Source organism: Mastomys coucha, unplaced genomic scaffold, assembly GCF_008632895.1.
Source record: "Mastomys coucha isolate ucsf_1 unplaced genomic scaffold, UCSF_Mcou_1 pScaffold14, whole genome shotgun sequence".
Lineage (NCBI taxonomy): Eukaryota > Metazoa > Chordata > Mammalia > Rodentia > Muridae > Mastomys > Mastomys coucha.
In genome coordinates, this window is record NW_022196896.1 from 42,293,760 (window position 1) to 42,320,975 (window position 27,216).

The 27,216-nt window shown below is 43.1% G+C and overlaps 1 protein-coding gene and 1 pseudogene across 12 annotated transcripts in view; one reads left to right on the plus strand and one right to left on the minus strand.

Moving 5' to 3' along the window:
* The window catches only part of Ncoa2 (nuclear receptor coactivator 2), a 249,034-nt gene that overhangs the window by 170,531 nt on the left and 51,287 nt on the right, over positions 1-27,216 (minus strand). For 2 of the 12 annotated variants that reach the window (XM_031366889.1, XM_031366891.1), the window contains exon 2: positions 14,758-14,916. The exons of 7 other annotated variants lie outside the window; for them this stretch is intronic. The gene's annotated coding sequence lies outside the window, so the exon portion shown is untranslated. Of the gene's footprint in view, positions 1-8,478; positions 8,503-14,757; positions 14,917-24,011; positions 24,042-27,216 lie in introns of those variants that run through there. 3 more of the 12 variants (XM_031366886.1, XM_031366888.1, XM_031366890.1) reach the window with 2 other exon arrangements.
* LOC116088182 lies at positions 16,008-16,425 on the plus strand (annotated as a pseudogene).

The window sequence follows — 27,216 nt, forward strand, 5'->3', positions numbered from 1 at the left end:
TTTTTGTTGTTTTTGTTTGTTTCTTTGTTTGTTTTTTGGAGGGGAAACTTGGAAAGGAGAAATTTACACGTAAATAAAGAAAATATCTAATAAAAAATTAAAGAGAGGAAAAAAAAAGAAGAAAAGAAACACCGCCACAGATCTACACCAAGCCACCCCTGACTGTCTCCCAGTAACAGGGAGGGCCTGCGCACCAACCATGAGCAGTGAGCATACAACACGCCCAGCCTTCCACGGTTGGCGGACCCTCTGCCTGCGCATCATCTTGGCATCCAGCACCTCTCAGGGAAAGAAAAGGTGGCCAGAGCAAAGCCGGATTCCAACCTTTGAGCAGCAGTCCTAAGAAAAGCTCTCACAGACCAAAGCAAACATGTCTTAGCTCACTGAGAGCAAAGACACTGAGTGTGAGCATGTTCTTCAATGTCCACACTAAATTACTAACACTATTAATAGTTACATTCAATATCAAAATAACATGAGAACTGTTGGGAAAGTGAGTTAATCTAATGATTCTACGAGTCTAATTAGCTTGGATCCATATGTGTGATATTTTAAATAAAGTTGCTGAAATTGTAAACAAGGGCAAAATCATCATAGGATTTACTCCCTGCTTTTATGTCTGTGTGAACCTGGGAAAGGACAGAGGAGGAGAAAGCCATGAGCACACACAAACCTAAACCACATGACAAATGATCTAAACCTACACCACAGAGGCCACGGAAAAGTGTGATATCTCCATGAGAAGTGATGTTGCAACTCTCCCGGGTTAAGCCCACAATCTTGCCACAAGCCTCAAGCAAAGCCCACAGCTGGGAGCTTCAAAAGCCTCCAGCGAGGAGGGAGCCAAGTCTGCAGGAGAAGCCAGCAGGTCTGCGTCTGACTACACTGGGCCACACCCTGGCTGCCGAAACAGGTCGCTGCTGGGGTGGAATATTATGCTACAAAACTAGTGAGGTTCAGAATTGTAAACTGTTAAAAGGTCCTCAGAAAGCACCTCCAATAGTGTACACCCTTCCCATGGAGCATCACCCACAGGCATGACAGCACCTTCACACATGGCTTCAAGGACACGCCTACTCTCAGTAAACTCTCCATGTAAACTAGTGTCCTAAGGTTAAAGGAGAGTCTTATTAGACTTTCGGAGACTGAACTTGGTTTACAAGACTCAGGGTTGTTTAATGAGCTGTTTTAAATACACACATCTTTACCAAGCCCTGGGTGTGCCTCTGCGAACCACTCAGCACAACTCCAAGAGCCCAGACACTTTCCAACACAGTACCAGACAGCATCTGTAAACATCTAGGAAAGTGAAGCCGAGGTCTGGTTTCCAGATCATGAGAACATACTCTCCAGACCCAGTAATCCCAATACTAGCTATTTACCAAACGATTTGGAATCGTCTTATCAAGAGCTAACTGCAGGAGGCTCGAGAGGTTTTGTGGTTAAGAATACTGGCTGTTCTAGAGAACACAGGTACAGTTCCCACCACCCACAGGGTGGCTCACAGTCACCCACAGACTCCAACCCCAAGGGCTCTAACACAGTCTTCTGGCCTCCGAAAGCACCAGGGAAGCATATGACACACAGATTCACATGCAGGCAGAACACTCTTATGCATAAACTAGTAAGAAATTGTCAGAGATATCTGCATCCTTGTGGTGACTGCAGCACTGCTACAAAGCTGCGGTGTACACTCAACCTAAAAGACAGTGGCTTAGAACCATGACAGATGCATGGAGGCATTCAGCCTGAAAAAGCAGACTATCATTTCTATCAACCTGGGGGGAACTAAGGGAAATAGACCAACCATAGGAATATAAATGCTATATGATATCACCTATACACAGAACCAGAAACAAGGGGACCCAGGACACTGAGGGAACAGTGGTTCCAGAAGTCAAGGATGCAGAGGAAGGGAGATGACAGGCTCAGAGGACAAATCCCTTAGGAGGAAAACGCCTGTGGGCTGGTTTGGAGAACTGTACAATATGAGGGGCATAGCTACTAAACATGTGTTATATATTTCAAAATTATCAAGAGTAGCCAGGCAGTGGTGGCGCACACCTTTAATCCCAGCACTTGGGAGGCAGAAGCAGGCGGATTTCTGAGTTCGAGGCCAGCCTGGTCTACAGAGTGAGTTCCAGGACAGCCAAGGCTACACAGAGAAACCCTGTCTCAAAAAAACAAAAAACAAAAAAACAAAAAACAAACAAACCAAAAAAATTGTCAGGAGTAAATTTTGTCTTCTTACCATAAAGCAGGCAAGATTGAGAGGGGACAGATATCTTCGTTATTTTGATTTAACAATTCTACATTGTTTCAATGAATTACAATGTCACTTTGTCCCCCATAGACACAATTATAAATATATAATTATGCCAATATAAGAAGAAAAAGAGAGAGAGCTGGGGATGCAGTCAGTGGAGAGCCCCTGTATGGCATATATGAAACCTGGATTCAACTCTCAGCAACACACACACACACACACACACACACACACACACACTATATGAGCTGCATATAGCACACGGAAGATATGTATCTTACATAAAAGATACAAGGTTCACAAGTAAGATAAACACAGATTTGACAGGAGACAGGAGATATATCACATATAGTTTATGTGTGAAACTCCTCAGACAAAAGACATTCATTTTCTTTCACATAGAGGTCATAGCTTTAGTAAAGTCACTCACTCTTCCCTAATCAGGAACAAAACTGCAGTTTTTCTCATGAACTTGTTTTGGTTTTGGTTTCTGAGGCAGGTTTTCTATGTAGCCCTGTCAGGTCTGGAGACTGCAGTCCTGTTCCAGCCTTCCCTAACCTTCCAGTTTCTATGAGCTTTGAAATATATGATTCTTTAATCAAGAATTAAACCTTGCTCAGCTAGAATATACCTTGTAAGTTTGATTCCTAGAAACACTTAAGTTACATAATAGAGATTTGGGGTTGATTTTCACTTCTACAACTGCTGGGAAGCTACCTCTTCACCAGTCCCCTTTCAGATCAGCATCACTGGCACAAATCTGGGGACTCTGATAGCATGCCAACGCATGCTTCTGACGTGGCTCTTACTGAGCGAGACCTGCTACACTTGTCTATAGGACTTAGTTGACATTTTTTTTTTTTTTTGAGACAGGGTTTCTCTGTGTAGTCCTGGCTGTCCTGGAACTCACTCTGTAGATCAGGCTGGCCTCAAACTCAGAAATCCACCTGCCTCTGCCTCCCAAGTGCTAGGATTAAAGGCGTGCGCCACCACCGCCCAGCAACAATTTTTTTTTAAAAGATTTATTTTATTTATATGAGTACACTGTAGCTGTCTTCAGACATACCAGAAGAGGGCATCTGATCCCATTACAGATGGTTGTGAGCCACCATGTGGTTGCTGGGAATTGAACTCAGGACCTCTGGAAGAGCAGCCAGTGCTCTTAACCACTAAGCCATCTCTCCAGCCCCTTAGTTGACATTATTAATAGAAATTTGTTCCTATTACAAAGATTTACTTATGCTTCAAGCTAAACAGCAGTCGCTAGGCATGGTGGCACTCATGAGGCACTGGCTGGTGAATCCTTTCGAGTTTCAGGCCAGTCTGGACTCTGGTACTCAGAGAAACCCCGTCAAAAGATGAACATCAGTCACTGTGTGATGCACACAGCACAGAATGCCTTGTGGATGATAGCAGGCTTTGCCTGACTATGACGCGAGGCTTAATTTCAGCTCTCAGGAAGCAGAGGCAGGCAGATCTCAAAGCTGCCCTGGTCCACAGAGTCAGTTCCCAGACAGCCAGGGCTCCCTACACAGAGAAACCCTGTCTCAAAAAACTGAAAACAAACAAAAAATAGATAGCAGGGTTTGCCAACTACTACATGGTTATAAGTAGCTGTAAGAACAATGTGGGTATTTGCTAGTAACACCAACATGTGCTCTTAATACAGTTCTTCCAGGATCCTCACTCCTGAACATACTTAAAACTCACACGTGTTTTGGGACCTGACAAACCACAGCTCCAAATGGTGACATCTGCTACCTGTCCCATGTGTGATCCTGCCTAAGACAGCTCATCTCCCATGGCCTGAGTTACTTCATGTTACCTGAGTTGTTAAAAAGGCAAATAAGAAAACATCCACAGAAGGGTCCAGGTCATAGAGTGACTGACAGTAAAGATACCAGTTACAAACATCCACAGAAGGGTCCAGGTCATAGAGTGACTGACGAGTAAAGATACCAGTTACAAACATCCACAGAAGGATCCAGGTCATAGAGTGACTGACAGTAAAGATACCAGTTACAATAACTGCTACAGTTACTGCTACTCAGTACCAAGCAAACAAACAAACAAACAAAAAACCCATCTTAGGAGATATTCCACAGAATTAATTTTTACAATGTCTACAGGGACCGAGATATGACTAAGGGGCAGAGCATGTGCTTAGCATGCAGGGAGTCCCTGGGTTCAACCCCCAGGAGCAAAAAGAAAAAAACTAATAAAGATGATAGATACTAGGGTTGTACTTCTGAGGTTGGCAGAGTCCAAGTGGCCTCTTGTTATGCATGAAGTAGACTGGCAGGAGGCTCTGCAGGTGCCACCTTGACGCAGATAGCCCATTATTATGTGGGCTAGACTGCCAACTCCTGACTCAGAGGGCACTCACACAGAAACTACTGAGGTTACTCCAAACACCCTGGGAGCATGCAGCAAGCTTCAATAGTTAGTCAGTGACCAGAGTCCACGGAGCTCAGAGGTGTGTACTGGAAACCTGGCGCACTCCAACAGACACAAGCCCCTGTACTCTCTCTCAAGGACATGCACACAAAGGAAATGGTAAGAAAACGTGCTATCCTTTATTATCCCAGTTAGCTGAAAACAGGAGTGGCTGCCAGCTTCAACAATTTCCTTCAGTCAGAGTGGGGCTGGGGGTCCAGCTCAGTGGCAGAGGACAGGCTGGGTGTGTCACAGGCACACAAGCTTGGGAAAGAAAAAAAACTAAAAATAGGGGAGACTATCAAGAGTGACTCACAGAAGAGAGATGGCTATAAATACAAACTACATTTAGATGGCACGTGCAGCAACTGTAAGAACTCACATCAGTGCTGCATGAAATAACTTTCTCAGTTAAAAAGCAACATTATCAGGGGTAGGAAAATAACAAAAATAGCCAACTTCAAACAACAGGAAAGACTCGTGAGGCGTGCACCATGAGCTTGTGAGTACGTGTTCTCACTGTTCACCTTGCACTGGTGGTGGTGTCACTGTTCCTACAAAGAACAGTGCCACATTGCCAAAGCCATAGCTGTAATACCGTCCCACTCAAATACTGGGGCCCAACTACTTTTGAAAAATTTTAAAAAGTAAATAAAGCCCCTAAAAGAGTTCAATACTTAAAAATAATAAGCACGTGTAAATCCAATCATTCAGCACTATACAGTGAACTGGCTCACTATTTCCAAGACTATCCTGATCTCCAGAGGAGAATGCTGAGTTCCGAGCCCTAAGCCTAGCCTCATCCAAGTCACCCAGACTGGCTCCATCCCAACCTCTGTTGTCCCTGGCATATATATGTCAAGGGCACATATTCTCAGGATACAACACTCCAAGCTGGTCACCATTCCACCTCAAACCTCTCTGCTGTCTGTAGCTCTTCAAACACACTACTGCTGCCAAGTGGACATAGCCAGCTTGATCTTGTCAATTCGTGCAACATTCATTCATTCACCCACTCTTTCTGTGAATTTATCAAGCACTGGGTGCCACTGGTATAGAAATACTGTGTTAATGGTTTCCTCCCACACAGGATGTTCTTTAGAAATCAACAACTTCTTAAAGTTAAAATTAACCCACTTTCTTACTCATTCCCAAACCACCCTGCTATCCCTGGAACCTGCCTCAGTGACAATGTCACCTCATTTCCTGTGGCCTCCTGATCTGGCAAAGTCTCTCTTAGGTAGCCCTGTTCCCTTTTCAACTTTAAAGATTATAAAATAAGTAAACATTCATTACAGCAAATGGAAAAAGGGAAAATGTGTACTGTTCCCCACCACGAAGGAGCCTCTGCCAATATTTTAAATAATGTATTGTTCACTGGCTTTGTCAGATGTTTTGTGGTTTCTTTAGATTTAGCTGGGCATAAATCTACGGAACACTTGCCATTCGCTGCTTTCCCTAGCTCTGCTCTTGCTACTGGTGTCAATGGCACCGCTCACCTAAATAGTGCTTCCATTTCACAGAACCAAATGCCTCTATCATATGTGGGAAAAGTCTGCACAAAGCATTACTGGGCCAAGAGAGATGAACTGTAAAGATTTTGATTACAAAACCAGAGATTTTTTGGGAAAAAAAAATCAATTTACACTGGAGTGTTTTCTAAAAGTGTTGTTTTGATGACACCCTTAATGCAGTCACCCCTTTATTTTATCAATAATTTAATAATTTAACAGAAAATAGTATGTTAGCTGCTAATTTAAGACCCTATTCTTTATATAGTCTAAAATGGTCTCTACTCACCAACAGATGACACAGGTGTCCCACTAATGTGGTCTGGCCAAAGCTGCCTCATGGGCTCATAAACCAAGGCCATAACTATCACCGTGAGCAGCTAACTATTCTGGCTAAGACAAGCCTACCATTCTAGCAACAGTGAGAGTTCAGATGGAGCCGCCAGGAAGCCAGCCACGGCTACTCCCCACCTCCCAGCAACTGGCAAGACAAGGCAAACACCCAGCTGGGGTTTTAACAGACTTCCACCGAAACTCTGAGTTCTGAAGAACACTTCAGTTCTTCCTGCTGCCAACCTATGGTTCCACATATTCTTTTCAAGGTAGCTAGCTAGTACTTACAACACGAACCGAGTCTGTGCGTACACCTAGATGCAGAGAACATGTCCTCATTCCTATTTACAGTTTCTCCCATACATGGAAAATGACACAGCCATATCCCTGCTGTTAGTTTAAAACAAGATCACAAAATAAATCAATACAAAGCAAGCCAAGGACAAACCCTGGGGTTTTGATTCTCAGACTTATACATAAACTTAAATTGTAGGGTACTTCATTCATTAAATATGCAACTCTACAAGAGGAAAATTGACAAGTTTTAAACTTTTAAAATGTATCACATATTCTTATTTGAGGCAGGGTCTCATGTACCTTTAGCTGGTGTGGAATTCACAGACATCTGCCTGCCCCTCTCTCCCATGATTTGGGATTCAAGGCATATACAATCATGCCTAGCTAACTTGCACTTTGTTTTTTTTTTGTTTTGTTTTAATATAAACTTATTCTTTAACTTAACTTAAATCACAGCATATTTAATAGATTTTAATTTCTTATATTACTTATGTATAAAGAATCATGAAGATGGCTGGTCACAGCCTCAAACACTCAGATTCAACATGTAGAAAAAAGCCAGCAAAGCTCATCACCTGGAAGGGAGGTGCAGATTCAATCCTGAACATGCTGGCTGGAGCTCTTAGCTCCTCTCCAACCCTCACAAGGCTCCAAATGCAGGGGTGGATGAAAAGGTCAGGCAGTATTTAACCTTCCCAGGCTGAACTCTGGGGACTGTCAACAGTCTCACAACAACAGAGATACCCTTAAAAGAACAGACCCCAGTGCATTATCAGCTCAGCACATCCTCAGGGTTCTGAGAAATAACTTCCTCCACGGGTCTCACTAAGGCTCCGGATGGGACAGTACGTAACTCAGCAGTACTAACCCTCTCCAATGGCTTTGTCCAAGTCCTTGCTGAATTTCAAAGGTTTCCATTCCTGTTACAAGGTGGCACACAGTCTTTAAATGTGCTCCAGGAGACTTAATGCATTCTGCTTGCATCTGCAGCACTTGTACATAAACAGTACTCAAATGAACCACCCTGCTTTGTGTTTAGTTACACTGGATCGTGTATTATTAAGGAATCTATCTGAAATAAGTTAAGTACACCTCGTAATAAAAAAATAAAAAAGTGCCACTCTCCTAAGCGCTCACCGACACTGGCACAGTCACAACAAGCCTAGGCATTTTACAGAAATCATAGTGATCAGAATCCAGTACCATGTTGTTCAGTGATACCCGAAAGCTCGCACAGTCCAAACCAGCTTCATCCGCTGTGTCTCACAGATACCTATTTTAAGCAGCTCTTCCATCTATCCTAATTTAAAACAAAACAAAACAAAGCAAAAAAAGCCAGCATTGACTGATAGTTTACTAAGCTAAAAGGCAACCAGTTCAACAGCAGCGAAGAGCTCTCAACATGATTTTCCTCGTAACCAAGCCAATACCACAGGGAAAACAAGCCTGACTGTGGCACAAAACTTACCTGGTTTCCCCAAACACCAATATGTTAAGAGAGTTTTTAAAAAACAAGATGAATATAGAAACAATCAGACTGGATGGATAGATGGAAAGATAGAAGGATAAACAGGCAGATGAGAAATGACAGCTGATGACAGACAGATGAAAGTTCTCTGCAGCCGCATGACCTACCTACCACCAGTACCTCCAGCAATCCCCAGTCCTAGGGAAGGAACATGCTAATGAACTAGCCTTGTGTATCCCAGCGACTCAACCCACATTTCCTGATTTCTATGACAAAGATTGTCATTAACCCTCCAAGATCACCAGGAATGCAGTACCAGTGTGGCCACACTTAAACAAACCTTTCATCTAGTCGGAGCAAAACAAAAACACTGTAAAACTGGTATGGCGAGTTGTACAGCGTAGCACTAGTACGCCTTCCTGGTTTCAGATGAGACCGCCTGACCAATTAGCATACCTAAGACACAGAAAAGTGGAACATCTGCAGCTTGTGTTGGGACAGTAAGAACTCAGTGTCAGCCATTTAACAAAGATGATAAAGACCCAAATGTTGTAACAGCTAGATTCCTGTCAAAAATAAAACAAAACAACCAGAAAACAAACAAGATCATGTTTCATTTTTCCAGCTATAAAGTTCTTTACTGAGGAGTTCTTTTCTAAGACAGTTTTACATCTTTGGCTATCATCTGTGACACTCTTGAATATAATTTTTCTAGTCTCTCCAAGACTAGAAAGTGTACTGTTTAAACATAACTCATTAGAGTCTTAAGAAATGTCTCAGGCTGGGGAGATGGCTCCACGGTTAAGAGCACCGACTGCTCTTCCAAAGGTCATGAGTTCAAATCCCAGAAACCACATGGTGGCTCACAACCATCCATAATGAAATCTGACTCCCTCTTCTGGAGTGTCTGAAGACAGCTACAGTGTGCTTACATATAATAAATAAATAATAAATCTTTAAAAAAAAAAGTGACATTTAAAAAAAAAAAAGAAATGTCTCACACCGGGTGGTGGTGGCGCAGGCCTTTAATCCCAGCACTTGGGAGGCAAAGGTAGTCGGATTTCTGAGTTTGAGGCCAGCCTGGTCTACAGAGTTCCAGGACAGCCAGGGCTACACAGAGAAACCCTGTCTCGAAAAACCAAAAAAAAAAGAAAAAGAAAGAGAAAAAGAAAAAAAAAAAGAAATCAAGGCTGACTTACAAAAAAAAAGCGGGGACTGGGAGACTAGGGAATGGGACTACATAGAGCAGGTAATGCACACCACATAAGGACAAGGGCCTGAGCTTGAACCTCCATGTAAAAACAAGGCTGCAGACCCCTGGAGCTGAGCCCGCTGGCCAGTTAACTAGCTGAATTAGTGAGCTCCAAGTTCAGTAAGAGAGTGCATCTCAAGAGATAAGGGAGAGAGGTGATGGAAGATGACACTCTGGCCACATCCACACATGTACACACACATGAACATATCTCCTACAATTCCCTCCAGAACAAAACAATGAAAACATGCTGGGAGAAAAAGAATCACCAGTATATAGTATATACCTATTAATCTCTATGCATGAGGAAGAGTACACCTTGTACAATAAATTTGTATTTTGAAATATAGCTTATAATTTGCATTTCCCCTGTATCAAACTAAATTTCTTGCTAACTAATTAAAATGTAAAGAACAGGGAAAATAACCCTGGCATTAATAGTAAGTCAGAAAACCATGTAGCTCCCCGGGCCCTCTTGCACTGCTAATGAGACATGTGTCACCACGGTTAAACTGGTGACACAGTTGTCCCTAAATATAGAAAGGGGTAGGTTCAGGACCCCTGTGCATGCAAAATGCTGTAGCTGCTCAGGTTCTTCTACAAAGCCAACTACTGTTTGCACACCCAACACCTTCTGCACACGCAAAGGCATCTCTAGATTACTCACAACGCTTACCACAGAATAAATGCTGTGTTTGCATGGTAAACTTGCACATACTCAGCAGAAGGGCACTTTTTGTTTCACATACTTTCAAAGTATCTAGCAGAGCCTGTAGCTACAGAAAGCTAGCTGGGATATATCTCAATTGTCAACTAGATAAGCTTTTGAATCACCTGGGAGACATGCCTCTGGGGTTTATCATGATTAGGTTAATTGAGGTGGAAAAACCAGCCACCCACTTTAGGTAGTTCCATTCCTTAGGTTTGGATCTTAGTCTATACAAAAAGAAGCTGGGGCTAAGCACCAGCATGCATCCCCAACCCTGCCCCATGTCTTCTCTACCATTCTCGACTCTACCAGGGAACTCAAGATACACCTGCCGTTATTACAGCAACAGAAAAGTGACTAGTACTTGGACTACACTTACTATATAGTTCAATATACAGTATTTCTAAGAATAAATAACTTAGGAAGATTCACATCCTCTAACAACATATACAGTAATCTTCAACTAATAGGCAAAACTAGGGGCCCCAAATAGTCATACAAATATTAATAATTCAGTCCAGATCAATGAAGGCAATATAAGCCAAAGATGGGTGGATCTCACAGATTTAATGGTCTGAAAAGAAGCTGGACACAAAAACAGTGTCCCCTCCCCATGATTCTACTCTTATGAAGTTAAAAGCCTGATTTAAAAAAAAACACCTCATCCTTGGGGGAGAGAAACATATCTATAGAGAAGAATGTCGAGGTGGTGGTTATCTCTGGGAGGGAGGAGGAATAGTTTGAGCACTGGCGATGCCCCGTGTGTACACTTACTCCAGCACACTCATCTGCATCGCAGCCACTGTCACTCACTGGCTTGCAGACTTCAGGAGGATAATGGAGTGGCTACACCTGAGTAGCTTCCTCTGCATGTTGTAGATGGTGCTTTTGAAACAGAGCTGACAGTAAGACTAAACCACACAAGTGTGTATGTGTTCTTACCTAGGTTCTTATTGCACCACACAAGGAGAGTGGAAACAGGACATTTGAATGCCAGCAGTAAGAAGCAACAGCTGACCACTATGAGCAAAAATCAGGAACAGAAACACAAGCTTTGGACAAGTCTGATGTCAACACAGCAACAAAAGCCATAAGTATGTTTCCTCATGTCAGAAGGAAAAAAACTCACCCTGTGTAATCTTAAAAGGCTTGAACGCAACACACTTAGGAAAAGCCTTATCTCTGAGGTGCTTGTAAGACTGACTCTAGCTCAGAAGAGGGAGGCCATCTCCAGTTACTCAGAAAGACAGCTGTTCGGGACCTACAAAAGGCTAGCAGCTGCTGTGACAAACACCTGTGGATGCCAATACTCCAGAGACTGAGACAGGAGGATCCAAGCTCCCAGCCAGCCTGGGCTACCTGGTAAGAAAATAATACAGTCGTTTTTCTCTATCTTAAATACTCTTGACTTTATTTGAAAGGTTCTCTGACATAAGGACCCTCAGCACAGAAAAGAAGTTCTAAGACAAACAGCGTTAACAGGGGTGCCCACACTGTAAAGCTTTTAGCTACAGAAATCAAGACCACAATTTCAACTATGTGTTCTCTATAAATGCTGTTTATGAATCTCTAGATAATAGTTCAAACTAAAACTACTACGATCTCCTAACAGAACAAAAACATACAAAAAACAAAAAACTCTAACTTGGCTGACCGTTAATGAACCTTTAGAAGGTTAGAAGCCCCTGAGGCAACAGAGCAAGCACACAAAGGACTGACCGGACTTTTTAGTCTCTATCCTAACACCCACTTTTATGTCTTAACTCATCCAAATTCAAAATTCTGGGTCCTGATAGAATACAAATCTTACAAAGACGAAGTCAGAGTCATTTGAAAATCTGGCTAGCACAACTCTAGCTCATAAATTATGCAAGGCAGTTTCCTTTTTACACTTGTCTACAGTTTACAGAACTCATAGTTGAGAGCAGCCGAGGTGATGGAGCTGTCCCAACTCACACCATTGTGGCACTTTGTGCCAATCATTCAGAGAGACACTTAAAGGCCCTAGCTGCACACTCAGAAGAGCCACAGTAGACTCAGCCTTGGCCGCATGCCCCTTAAGCCCCAACCGAGCATTACTGTGCTGTCTGGCTTTTGCTTTCTGTTCAGTCTTTCAGAGGAACTCTCTCCTGCTGGCTCTGAGCTCCCAGGCCTGTGCATGACTTAAGCTTTACTTTTAAATGCAATACTCTCATTATTCAGTAAAGTGGCAACCAAATATTGTGAACAAAATAAAAGCCTTGTGATGGCCAAGGCGTTGATATTCTCACAAACAGGGTCAAAACAGCAAGCCATGACTCTCGGGACACAAAACAGACTGCAAGTCCCTCAAAGGCAACTCTCCTTTAGTTTGTTGTTGTTGTTTTAAATTTTTAAAAAAATTAAAAATTTCTTTTTAATTACAAGGGGGGCTGGAGGGTATATGCAGATGAATGCAGGTGTCCATGAAGTCCAAACGAGGGCATTCAAACGAGGGCATCAAATTTCCTGAATTGGAGTTAGGACAAGCTCCTGCCAGGCCCCTGCCATGGTGCTAGGATCCAAACGTGATCCCCTGGGAGAGCAGTGAGGACTCGAACCACTCAAGAATCACTCTAGCCCCACTTTTTAAGAAAAAGGAATGTCTCCTGACCTCTTTTAAGACTTCAAAGAGCTCAAGCCAGGCAGTGGTGGTGCACGCCTTTAATCCCAGCACTTGGGAGGCAGAGGCAGGCAGAATTCTGAGTTCGAGGCCACCCTGGTCTACAGAGTTCCAGGACAGCCAGGGCTACACAGAGAAAACCTATCTTTAAAAAACCACAAAAAAAAAAAAAAAAAAGCTTTCAAAGAACTCATGTTAGTGAGGCCCTGTAATCCACTGCTTGCCCCAAGCAGAAGCAGCCTGTCTGGGGAAAGCAGAAAACAAGAACAGCAGTTACAGGGCTGGGGAGAAGCCAACACAAGTGCTTGGAGCAAAAGCAGGGCCGGGTGCTCATGATTCAAAATGTTTCAATGTTTAGGAAGCTTTAAGGGTCCAAGTTTTCAGTAAGACAACTACACTGTGTTTTCAGGGCATCTGTGCCAAGTTCTGTCCACTGTGAATTTAAATGGCTACAGGTTTCAAACTATGCTTAATAATTAAAAGAAAACCAACATTTGACTTGTCAGGACATTACATTACAAGATGCATGTATTCCTAAGTCTATGTAGAATACTGGCCTTAAGGGAACTTCTTCCCAAGCAACTCCTAACTCCATGAAGGTGGGTCCTCCTCTGTGGACGTTGACAAAGTCTGCCAAAACCCCCATGACTATTTGAGACACAAATTCTGTAGCTGGTGAGGTGAACACTGTGTAAGTGAATGAGTACACAAGGCATGTCATTATTTAAGCATATTTACCACATAATATAATGTGTACATCAAATTAAAGTTTCCCCTTAGAAATAGCTCAAAGTGGCTACACCCCTACTGTCTTCATTGATGCATCAGAGCCTATTTAATCTTGAAAGCTCAAACTCCTGGAGTCCACAGTTCAGCAGACCACATGTTTTTCTCAACCGTGGAGGGGGTTGTTTCGTACACCTGAGGCTTCACACAGTGGAGGTGAAAAACGCATTATTTTTACAACAAAGAACAGTGCCTGTGCCTTAATCATTAGCCTAAGTTGTCAGAGTACTTGTGTGGGCTAAAGGTCTCACTTCACAAAGAACTCAGCTCAATAGCTGGTCTAAGACCCTCTGTTGGCCCAGAGCAGAGAACCAACCCTGTTTCCACTCTCAACTCCACCTCACACTACCCTCAACTCACCCGAATCTAGCAGCATCATTTCACAAAGCGATGGCTGGACAATGCTTTTTACATGTGCTTACAGGCCATGTATAAAGGACTTTATCCTTGCAGACTTGAATGAATACTCACACATCTACTCATGTGCATTGTGGGATGCTGGGACATGGAGACAACATAATGGCGGCTTCAGTCCCAGCCTCAGCTGCATGCCCTCTCCACTCTGAAGCCCCAGAACGGCAGCATTGAGCAGTGCTGGGTGTGGGCCTTCCACTCCTGAGCCTCTTCCTTTGTAACAGCCACTGCTGCCCTGCTCAGCATCACTGTACTGCCCTGCTGCTGCCCTGCTCGGCATCACTGTACTGCCCTGCTGCTGCCCTGCTCGGCATCACTGTACTGCCCTGCTGCTGCCCTGCTCGGCATCACTGTACTGACCTGCTGTATTTCAGCCTCCTCCAGAAACTGCTGGGCAACTATAGATGACAGCTTACAAAAACAGCTTACATACTCTAGACTTCCGAGCACATAATGCACACAAGTGTGCGGAGGCATGGAAGCTGGACAGGAAAGGCCTGGCATTTATCTGTAGTCTAGTAACGAAGCCAGGGCATGCTAGTGATCACCATCCAGAGCTTCCCACTTCCACCTTCTCACCACAGAGCCCCATCAGCTTGCTCCAGCAGAGATGCTCCAGCAAAAGGGAGGCTGTGGCAGATTACCTGAAAGTCCAGAGGGCCAGCAGCACCTGGGCCTTTGCAGACACTGTCCATCCATGCTAGGGCATTCATTCTCTCTGCTGAGCTCCTGCCAGAAGGTCGAGTTCCTTATCCTGCACACAGGACAGCCTCTACTTCAGGATGAGGATAGTCAGGTCTTTTCTGAAAACCAATCAGGGTCAACTCTTAGAAGCTACCACAACCACACTGGCTGACTCATGGCCAGAAGAACTGTAAAGTCACTGGCAATGTGTGCCTCTCAGCCCAGTTCTGGTCATTGAAACCTTGAGAGGAAGGGATCAGAGTCAAGAAAAAAAAACGTGAAATCCACTTGCCCAGAGCAATCTTTCTAAGTAGGCAGCGAAGTGGTCAGGATGCCAACTGCAAGGAACAGACTGGGAGACAGAAGACAGGCCTTCACTTACCAGTGATGCTAGCTAGCTTCAGCAAGTTAGCTACCTGCCTGGCCTTTGTGTGCTAAAGAAAGCCACAAAGAGTCACATCCAGGTCTCAATGCCGCTGCTGAGTCTCCTCAGCCACGGACAGTAGAACCACAGCGGCACTGTCTACTTGTGGTAAGCACTGCAGTTTCTCTGAAAGAAATAAGAGGCAGCAGTGGTGCAGGGCAGACAGACCTCTGAGTCTGAGGCCAGTCTGGCTTCCAAACGGAGTAAGTCCCAGAGATGACCACGGTGACACAGAGAAAACTTTCGAAAAACCAAAAGGGAGAAGGAGAGAGGGAGGGGTAGCTTAAGCTCAAGGAGGGGCAAAAGATCAATGAATTTAATGATGCTTGGTGCCTCACACAAATGTGGGGTTAGTTTGCCTACTTCTGAAGCTGCAGTTAGGATACATAGCCTCTGTAAGCGAGGTAGATCTCAACCTGAGCTACACTCCAATCACAGACAATTCTTAACTGTCTTATTTCTTGATATACACTCTTATAACACAATTTTAATTATTCATGAGTAGTCAGTAAAACTCTTGCAGTGGTGTGTGACCTCCCCAACAATGGCCTTGACTGCTTTGAGAATTACTTATAACCTTTGTGGTACAAATAAAACAGACACAACCCCCAAATATTTCTATTAACTATGTGCACACTTGCCAGCCTCACACTTACATTTTTTAATTAGTAACCTTCTGTTCAATGGCATGCAAGGGATAATCTGTCTGACTTTGCCCAGGAGACGTGGCTATGAGGTAAGCGGTAGCCCTACATATGTGCCCAGCTCCTGGAACACCTCAATTAAGAGTGTGTTGTCGGTGGCTCTTCCAGGTCAAGCCTGCAAGTTCCTTTCTATAACTCAGAGGGCATGAGTGCTTCCATGTGATATGTTCTGAGTGACTCTGCTGGGTTCTGTGAGGGGAGCTCGTCAAGCTCAGAACTCTAGAAATGGATACAGTGAGCTATGATGACGTGTGTGTGAACTTCACTTGGAAGAGTGGGCTTTGCTGGATCCTTCTCAGAAGAAAAGGTGTGATGCTACAAAGGTGTGATGCTAGAGACCTACAGGAATCTCACAGCTATAGGCTACATTTTGAAAGAACAAACTATTAAAGACCATTTTCAAAGTTCTAGAAGTCATGGAAGGTAATTTTCCTGTGTAAACTGATGAGAAAATGCCTACAGAGAAAGTTTAATATGTGCTATTACTTGTAAAGAAAACCAATACGGTAACATAAGCACTGCTTTTAGTTAGGGATGATTATTAAACCTCATAAAACCACATATGTCTATGGCAAGTATCCAATCTTTGTTTGCAAAACAGTCCTTTTAAGTTCAAGGACACAGAAACAATGGCTTAACAGACACGTCACTATTTAAATCATGCCCAGTAGAGCCATGCTATAGAAGTGCTAGTCTGTTCAGTCTCATAAAACTTAGCTACTGCAAAAGGGAAACACTTTGATTAGGTGTTAAGTGTATGTCCAAAATTTGTAATAAGCAAATAACCATAGTAAATCTGCGCTTAATGATATACTTGTAATAACATTTATAAATTTAGAGAGATGGACAGTTTATAAGATTCAAAAATGGTTTTCTGGAGAAACCTTACTTAATCCCTGTACACATGTCTATGAGGAAAAAAGTCAACTGTGTGAATGTAATATGGAACTTTCTCACTTCTTGTTCTTCTTTTGATACAGATGGCTATGGATACAAGCCATGTGAGCACAGGGTTATTGAAAGAAGCAACATACCTTTCTCTTTTCCAAAACAATTAGAAGATATGCAGTATATCCCACTTTGAGTAGACATTGTAAATGTCCTATAAGTTTATAAATAATTAGTTTTCCAACATTACTGGGGACATTTACCAACTCAAACTGCTGAAAGTCTTTATTAGAATTAGGGAAGTAGAATTTTTTTCTGTTTGCATTTGTTCATGTTCCAAATGTAGTATTCCTCAAATGATAGCAAAATTTATGAATGCAATCATTGTGCAAAAGCTCCAAGTTCTTCCTGTTTTCCTCAAATATGTGAGTAACCTCTTATAAAAAAAAGAATGCTATAAATGTGAGCCAGGGAAAGTCCATGTATCTTCAAAGATGTAAAACAACCCATAATGAAGGGAACACCTTTGAATGTAAACAAAGTAATATCATGTTAAGATCAGATTGCTCTACAATTAAACCAAATTGTAAATGAATTCATACAGATTAAAAAAAAAAACCATGTGCTGTCTGTACTCAATAGCACAAGACTTTTAACACCGCACGTGTTAACCTCCCTACCTTTCTGTCAGGAGCTTCTGAGTGTGAAGGACTTAATAAGAAACTCTTAGGGTTCTTTTCCTTTAAGAAAAACTAAAAACTGCCGCCAGACGCTGAAGCCTTTTTATAAATTTATCACTATTACAAAAACCATCAACTTCACTTTGTGTGAGCCTACACGATGCACCACCAGCCATTTCTAAATTACCTGTGCTTTGACATTAACTGAGTTTCTTATGTCTTTAAAATTCACAGTACTGGACTGGGGGCGTTGTTGTTGTTCTGTTGGTGGTGTTGCTAACTCTACCACCCTTAGTCAGCTTTAGGATCCTGAAGACTAATTGAACAAAAACTAGCAAAACACAATGGAAAACCAAGACAGCCCTTTAGGCCCAGACACATCAGACTTAATAACTGGCTTTCAGGGATAAATTTTTTAGCTTTTATAAAATTTTAAATAATCTAACGAATTGTTTTCCTCAGTTTAAAGTATAAAAAGATTTTTAGTTCTTCCTAACATTTGTCCAATAAATAAGACAAATAATGTCAAGACACTCTCAGTTTAATATACTGAAGAAAATACAAACTAACCCAGCCTCTTTGCACAGTTTTGCTTGGTCGTCCTGTGACAACCCACACTCTCATGGGTAACCACCTGCCGTTAGAAGGCACTAGATATTGCTAGGGTAGCAGGAGACATTTTATGCTAATGCTATATTCTTATTGTATTCTATTTGGGATTACAAAACAACAGCTCTTCCTACGCCCCAAGCCCACAGAGTCCCCAGCCTCTGCAGCTTCATACACACACACACACACACACACACACACACACACACACACACACTCTACATAGGTAGCTGTAACTTAGCTCTCAGAACTGATGTCTCCTTGGGGATAATGTGATTCAAAAGATGATGCTTAGCACAGACAAAATATAAAAGACATCACCAGATAAATTACATGAGCTAGCACCTCAGTCACTAACCATTTACTTGTATACTGTCTCACTGCAAGCACCCAGCAAAAGTAAACAATCGGCACCCCCAGATAGTCACATAAGCTTGACTACTCCAAGAATGACTGACTGTACATTAGCAAGCACCTGTAGCTATGAATCTGGGAATAACTTACAAGATGTAAAACCATAAGAATGGAAGCTTACTCAAATATTTCTATAAAACATATGGTTTTATTAATGAAATTGGTGAAAAATACCTACTTGTGCCTTTCTCTAAAGTTTCATTCTGTGATATGTAACATCCTTCCCCAAATATTATTAAAAACTCACTAATAGATGGCCCGTTATAAAACCATCAGTTTCAAAGGTGACACAAAAGCCTCAGGCCTGAGCACAGCACGTGAGCTGGAGTGAGCGGAAAGGAAGCGTCTGCCTTCAGTTGTCCAGTTCAATCTGACTAAAACTGTCCTTCAACATCAGGGTTAAGAAGAGTGAAAAGAAGACAGTCAACAAATTCTTCAAGATAATTCTTCCCAAAACCTCAGGTGATTGTGTGGAACCTGGAACACGGTCAGTCTGTTCTCATAAGGATAGTTGCTAGGCTACTCAGACTGGCATCATGGCCTCTTTAATGCATATATTCTATTCACATAGCACAAAAGTGTGCTTATATACAGTTCTATAAAAGGTAGAGAACAAAACCTCAGAACCTCAGTCAATGCTGTCGAGGTTCAAGCACACACAGGACCTCATGCTGCAGTGGGCCAGTGCCTCCGCCCAGTGGGCTGAGGTGCCTGAAACCCACTGGAGATGGACGAATGTTTCAGGGAAGATGGCAGGCCTGAAGATGATCTGTGTCTGGAAAAGGCAGAAGACCAGCCTAGGAAGTGGGAAGACAGCCCTGGGCTATAAACACGAGCTGGGCCCTCAGGCCCCTCAGCAGCCTTCTCCTCCCCAGCATCAGCCCTCCACTTCTCCCTCAGCATTCGCCTGGCTCTGCTCCTTGGGGGTGGGGAGGACGGCAAGAGCTGCACAGCGCGCGCGCACTCTCAGCAGTCGCCACCCACAAGCCCAACCGTGACACCAACAACAGAGCACTGGTGGAGGAGCTGGAGAGCAGAGGAGGAGGCAGGCAGGCAGGCAGGTAGGCAGACAGCCTCTCTTTAAATCTAGGCAAGGATCAAAGCAAGGCAGAGAGAGGAAGAGAAGTAGAAAAGGACATCAGGACAGTCGTGTTCTGACAGGGAGTCAGGGTTACAAATGTCAAGGTCTGCTTGCCAACAAACAGAAGACAAAACACACTTCGAAAGTGCATCATAAAAGATAATAAACACTAAAGTATCTCAAGAAGGCAGCTCATTCATTTAATGTAAAGCCTGTCTCAAGTGGAGCTCATGTTAACATACTCTATTTGTTGGTATTCTGTCTGGACTCCACCCCCACGGTTACCAGGCAACGGCCAGGTAGGCCTAGCCCTATAAGAGGGGCCCCCTCCTCTCTTTCTAACTCCTGCTTCTCTCCCTTGCCTCTTGCTCTTTTGTTCCCCCTCTCTCCCCATTCCCTTCCCACCTCTCTTCAAGTGGTTATGGCCGGCTCCTACTTCTCTACTCTCTCCTTTGCCTTTTTCTGCCTTTGCTACCCTCTTAATTCCCCTCCCCATTCCCTGAATAAACTCTATTCTATACTATACTGGTGTGTGTCTGGTCCCTCAGGGGGAGGGGATGTCTTGGCATGGGCCCGCTGAGGCACCCCTCCCCCCACACCCTGCCAGAACATACTCTTATAGCTCTTTCTCTTTTTATGATCACAACACCATTCAATGTCAGTGCCAAACTGCTGGTGAGGACTGAATTACAGCAGCCAGGTAATCTACAAGTCACTGCACAGCCAGGTACTCTACAAGTCACTGCACAGCCAGGTAATCTACAAGTCACTGCACAGCCAGGTAATCTACAAGTCACTGCACAGCCAGGTAATCTACAAGTCACTGCACAGCCAAGCACTCCAGCCGCACCTGGAAACATTTAAGCCTGTCACACCATGGGTGTTAGTAGTTAGAAGAGAGGCCTAAAGATTAACCACATCTGAAGGTTAAATTATTTCATATAGCTCCAAAGGATCACCAACAAAGTAAGATGGTTGCTCCCCAGGAGTTAAACGGAAGCAGTGACTCGCAGGGACATGGGGCTAATCACCTCCAAGGCCATCATGGGCAGTTCTATCAAAGAACTTGTAAATATGTCCCATGTGGCTCCTAACGTTCTTCTTCGGCCAGGGTATTCTTCAAAGTCAGAAATGTCAGTTTTCAGCCAGATAAAATTTCAAAGCATTTGTAAGGAAGTAAGTAGACTTACTGTAACTTTAGCCACGCAGCCGGTGACCATGTGCACTATGGTAGTAAACAAATCTAAGAGACAAAGAAGCAAGCAACTCAAGCAGGAGCTAAAAACAAAACAATCCACAGTAGTCAGCCTTCTAGGAAGAAGGACAGACACAAACTTCAGGTATCTTGTGAAATTATCATATTCATACAAAGAAACATTCTCAATTTGGGTTTGTTTTAGCTATAAGACCTTAAATGCAGCACAAGGCTTTCTCACTAACATGTGCCTAACACCCTCTGCCAGTGCTCTCCAAAGCACATCCACCACCCCCTTCTACACACACACCACCTTGAAGTAAGCAAATAAAAAAGATGCAAAGTATTTTGCCAGAGGTCAAAAGACAGTGCTGGGCAGAGAAAAGGGCAAGTACAAGTTCACACAGCAGCACTGCAGACTTGACCAAGCCTACAGCCAGGACCCCAGATCTAACCATCTCCCAACCACACTCCAAGTCTGCCCCCACCCCCTCCCTGGGCTGCAAACCCAAGCGGTCCAAGCTGCTTCCCCTGCAATGGTCTTCCTTCCGGGACCTCTAGGGACTAGTATGTCCTGGTGTGTGTCCTAGCAGTGAGCAGAAGTGGGTTACCTGAGCTATTTTCTAATGTGCAGAAACCAACAAACACTTTTTCCGTGTATTTGGTTTGGTTTTAGAGACTCACTATGTAGCTCTGCCCGTCCTGGAACTCGCTATGTAGACCAGACTAGCCTCAAACTCACAGAAATTCACCTGCCTCGGGGCTGGTACAGACAAAATGTAAGCACTACACAACATTTCAGCAGGAGTACATTTCCCTGTGGATTCAAAGCTGCACAGAAGCCTGCTCTTCTAGCCTTCTCCCTGGCTCCACCATTCTGACCTGTGTCGCAGCTCTTAATAACTGTTTACAGCCACCAAGTGTGAGTATCAAAGCAGCTGCTGAATGATAATTACATCTTCTTGCAGCATCCCTGTCGATAGGTCCAGGCCAGGGTCTGCAAGGAACACAATATTGGTTTGGCTGCCAATGTCTGAATTTCAGATTGTCCCAGAAATGACTTATCAATCTGAACCTGGGCTGGCTGCCTCTTCTCTAAAAATACCAACAAGGCAATTGTTTCCTTTCACAAAATTAGGACACTGTGTTATCACAAAGGGCCCATGAGAAAGAGTAGAAAGCTTCACCAGCCAGGCCTATCCTGAGGGTGCCCAGAAGTAGAGCTGGGGCTGAGGAAAACCAAACATGAGACCTGGTGCTGACTACCACTCACTGTGATTTCTTGACTATCCATTCCCAATTATTCCCAAGTTTTTCAACAGGGTAGGGTTCCACGAAGCTCTCCTAGCCGACAGGCTAATCGTGATTTCCTTCTTCAAAGCCACCACTTTAATAATTGTAGATACCATCAGCATAAGATGCAATGGCAGACTCATAGCCAACTAGCTAGAAAGGCTTTCCTGACTGTGAATAAGGTGCTGCTCGTCTCTTTGAATCCTTGGTTCTACAGGTGAAGGAACAAGCCAGGGCAACAGGATTTGCTTCTGGTGTTTACAAATCCACTCACACCCAATAGCTCTTACCTTAAATTTTATAATACTATCATGAGTTATTGAGATACTGTACCGAAAAGAATGATTTTAAAGGAGGAAAATATATAAAAGTTAGGCCTGCTAGAGCATAATCAATGAATGTCCACTTCAAGCCAAAGCCTCAGTATGCCATTAAAAACAAAATAGCCCATGGATGCTGACCACCCAGGAGCAGGGCTGCATAGAAAAGGCTGTGGCGTGGGTAAGTTTGCTGCCCTTTGAGATGGCAGGGTAATCATGCTTAGAAAGAAAATGGTTAGCAGCCTCATTAAAGGAACCAACCCATCTGTAATAAGTTTAATTATTCTCAATCAATATTTCCGGTCTGTGCTAGCTGCTTAGACAACAAGAAAAGGATGAGTGAAAGGCTCCACCCAATAAGAGCCTCAACATAGAGACGCTGAGCAACAGCTGGCAGAACAGTTCCAAGCTGCCTACCACTTGCACATCTGAGAACGAGGTGAACAGCAAGACCTCCAAAGGCACTGTGTGGTTTGCAGAGGCTGCAGGAGAGGGCCCTTCACTCCTTTCCACAGTGGAGAGGTAGGCAGTGGGGCTCCTTAAGAGCTGAACCTGGGGAGGCCAGCAAACCCACAGGTGTGCCTGGCCTGTGTCTGGCAAAGTGAGGAACCTTCTGCTTTAATTGTAGTCAGAATACTAAATCCCAAGGGAGGGTCTGGGCATACAGGCGGCTAAAGGCATGCAATGGACCATAGTCCTCTTCTGGGAGGGCCTGAGAAGTGGTCTGCATGAGGAGGTCTGGTGAGCACAGAGAGAGACGTGCACAAAGAAGCAAGATGATTGCTCCCAGATAGGTATGCAGCAGTGCCAGCACACAGAAACTAGGAGACCTGGGCAAGAACTGGTTTGGGTGGGGGAAGTACTTGGTTTCACTCAGTTGTGTGACACTGAAAGTGTAAGCATGATACCAGAAGTGTCAAGCAAGCAGAGTCAAACAAGGTCATGCTGAAATCCATAGATTTAGAAGCTACTCAAAGGTGGTGACATCAGATGAGTAAGATAAATTAAGATCACTTGAAAAACAGCCCATTAGCAGGTTCCAGAGGAAAAGCCATTTAAAAATGACTGAAGGGGTGAAGGATAAGCCAGAAGAAAAGCTAGCCCCAGCCATGGGGGCCTGGCCAGAATCTCAGCACCAGGGTCAAGCTCAGCTCAGGCTCACAGAGCTCAGCAGGGACCTGGTGCCTATGAGCATTATGCTGGGGCAAAACATTAAGCATATGCCAACTTGTGTGTTTAGCTCAGTGGGAGAGTACTTGGCCTACTGCACACAGAGTCCTAGGTTGGATCACAGTAAAAACAATAAAGCAGCAAAAAGGGTAAACACATCACGTCAAGGAACTCAAACAGGGGCTGTAGTGCAATGAAAACGTTCTTGCCTAGATGAGGGAGCCCCAGGAGCGAGCCAGCTGTAAACAATCAAGAGGACACAAGTACAGCCACTGGCACTGTAGAAGCAGTGCAGGGCCCTGGTAACAACAGAGAACTCGGAGCTGATAGTTGAAAATGATGTGTAACAGAAAACATTGTAGGAAAGTGTATGTTATTGAAACTGCCTCAGTAATAAATTTAAAACATATAATAACCATAATAAAAACAAACTGACCTGCAAGCCTCTCACAGATAAAGTCGATAGCTGCAAATTGAAGAAAAAGGAATGGTTAGCAAGGGTTCAGAAAGGGACTGACAGGAGAGCCAGGGAGTCCCAATACTCTGTGGGATCCACTGGAAATAACTGTACTTTCAGTTCAGTGTGTTCCATGCCAGCACTCCATCAGATGCTCAATTCTGATGCCTAGGAATCCCTTCACATGACTTACAAATGAAGAACAGCGTGGACACTGCCTCTTTGGCGCTCTATTCCGGATGGGCCATCGTGAGCATGTTCTATATCGGCACCACATACAGCGGGACAAATTTCTACAAGTTCACACTCCAATGCATGTACAAGGGAGCTCTTTATCCCAAACTAACTTTTATAAAGTTAACTGTCCCCTCAGTCTCACCTCCTGTCACACCGACTGCATCCTTCTTAATATTCAGCCCTAAGGAATATGCATGTTAGCACACTGCTGTATGTCCAGGTACTTTTATTTAGCATAGCATATAGCATCTATCTCAGATGCATATAAAGCCTTACTTTGGGTAATGGCAAGATCAACTGTTTCCATACCTCCACAGAATGCCTAGCATATTAATGACTTAAGCAGATTACCTATGAGGAATCTGCTCTACAGTGGCTATGATGGCTAACCTTGGTTGTCAACGTGACTGGATTTAGGTGGGCAAGGGTATTTCCTAAGGGTCTGCTTAACAGGAGGAGGAAAAGTAGCAGTGTACAGTGGGTAGCTCCATATGAGAAGGTCCCAAGGGAAAGCTCTTGCTGTGTCTGCCTCCTTCACGCCTCCCTGGGGTGAGCCTGTACTTGCTGGCTGTTCCTATGTTCTTCTCTGCCACCATCTTTGGCATTCCAACAGAAACCGAAGAGCAGCAGCTCTCCAGAGCTCCTCCTCGACTTCAGACACCAGCATGGGACTACTGAGTCTGGCAGCCTGGTAGACTGGGCAGCCAGTATGTTCTCAGAAAGGGTTTTCTTTTATAAAACCAAAGTCAATCATTTGTTCAACATTCCTTAAAATGTAGCAAGCCTAACCAGCATATGTTTTTCAATTTTCTGAAAACTAAGAGCAAAGCAAACTGTGATGGCCCATCACTCGAATCACAAAGAATCTCTCCAGCTCTGCTAATTAAGGCAGAATATTCAGTTATTTAACATTTTTTCCTGCTAGTAAGCACAGAAGAAAAGTTAGGCAAAAGGTAAACATACTTGTAAGCATACTTCTATTTTTCCTCCCTGAGTGGATATAATTTACACGTGAGCATCAGCCAGGTCAAATTCAAAACTCATGAATCTTCAGCTGGGTATATTTCGTCAGAGGATTGATTCATTTGGAGTTCTTTGAAGTCTTGGCAAGTGAGAGAGTGACTTGATTTTGGTCTACTTATTCTCAAGTTTGTATCTTGCATATTATAATTTCTTATTTGATCAAATTTGCCCTTTATCAAAAGAGAGTGATTTGTAGGCTAGAGAGATGGCTCACTGAGTAAAACATCTGCCTGCAGGGTAAGCAACTCCAAGGGCCAGAGTTCAACCCTGAAACCTCCCTTAAATAAATTCAAATGCTGCCAGCACCACAACACAGGAAGGAAGGAAGGAAGGAAGGAAGGAAGAAAGGAAGGGAGGAAGGGAGGGAGGGAGGGAGGGAGGGACAAACAGAAGGATTCTTGCCATCCAGCTTTGCCTCATCAGCCAGTGAGAGGGAAAGCCTCTGGCCTCATACAGTCTGCTTGCATACACAGACATCTCTGGAACATAGGAGGAATGCATTCTTCTCTAATTACAGGTCATTTTAAGTTTTCAGAGTGTCACAAGGAATCTCTCCATGCATGGGATACAATTAGCCTTATAATTTCTTTCTTTCTTTTTTTTTTTTTTTGATGAGAAAAGTTACATGATTTCAATTTGCCTGAATTTGTTAACATTTAAAAACATATTTTAAGGAAATAGAATTGAATCACATTCTTATTTCCCTTTTGTACCCCCACTCCTCCCAAAGACCCCCTTTAATACCTACAATATCTTTTTTGTCATATTCCTTAAAATTTATAAAATATTATAATAAAAATAAGTATTATAAAAGTTGTTTGAAATAAAACAACAATCAATTTAAGTCTTATGTAGATTCTCGTCTACAGCAATAGTGAAAATACATTTTTCTCAATATAAATTTTAAATAACTCTAAACAGATTAACTGTATACTTCAAAATAATACATCACTACTAGTATTTTCTTAAATGAACATGAATATATAAAGTCTTTTTGTTTGTTTTGTATTTAGTAGAGTTTAAAATCTTGGCTCTTACTGTAGTACAAGCCGAAAATAAGAACAATTTTTAGACACTGAGTTTCATTGTAATAACGCTGTATTTCAATGACCCTCACATCACCAAAGGATTTTAGCTCCATTGTAGCTAAGCTGAGAGTTGATAGTTCTGCTGCACCAAGAAATGAATTGTAGGCTCGATTTTTGGATACAGACTTCCTGCTATGGTCAAAGCTATTTGACTTGAGTAAGAGACTTCATTCTCAGCCCACAGAGAACAGGTTACATTCATTTAAGAAATGGTGTAGGTATTAAGATGGTCTATCCATAAAGTCATCCACCAACTGTTTCAATGAACAATGGTTCTGCTTGGAGGGTGGCACAGGCATTAGGTGGGGGTAAGAATCTGGTTCTTTGGCTGTGATAATTTGGAAAAACATTCATCTCAGAGAAAAAGTAACTTGTAAAGTCCTCTTCTTCAAATTTGATACAAGAGTTACAATTGTCAAGCAAAGCATTCAGTCTCACTTTGTTGTTCTCCAACAAGCCACCTCCCTAGTTAATCGTCTATATTTCTTTTGGGTATATAAATACTTTTGAAATATGTAAGCTGTTCTGAAAACCATAGTATAGTATAAAAACATGAAATAAAAACTAATAATAGAGAGGCTGAGATAGGAAAAGCAAGATCTCAAGACCATTATGTTGTACACAGCAAGACACTGTCACAAACAAACAAGCTGACAGTGTATATAGATTGTACAATGTTGGACCTATTTTTCCAATTACCAAATTAGAGAGACCATTGGATGACAATCAACAAATTTCCAATTTCTCATATTTTTGGATTTCAATCAGTTAGGATATGTTGGTAATATTAATCTTCAAATTAATATATTAAGAAAAAGTAATTGTCACTTCCTGTT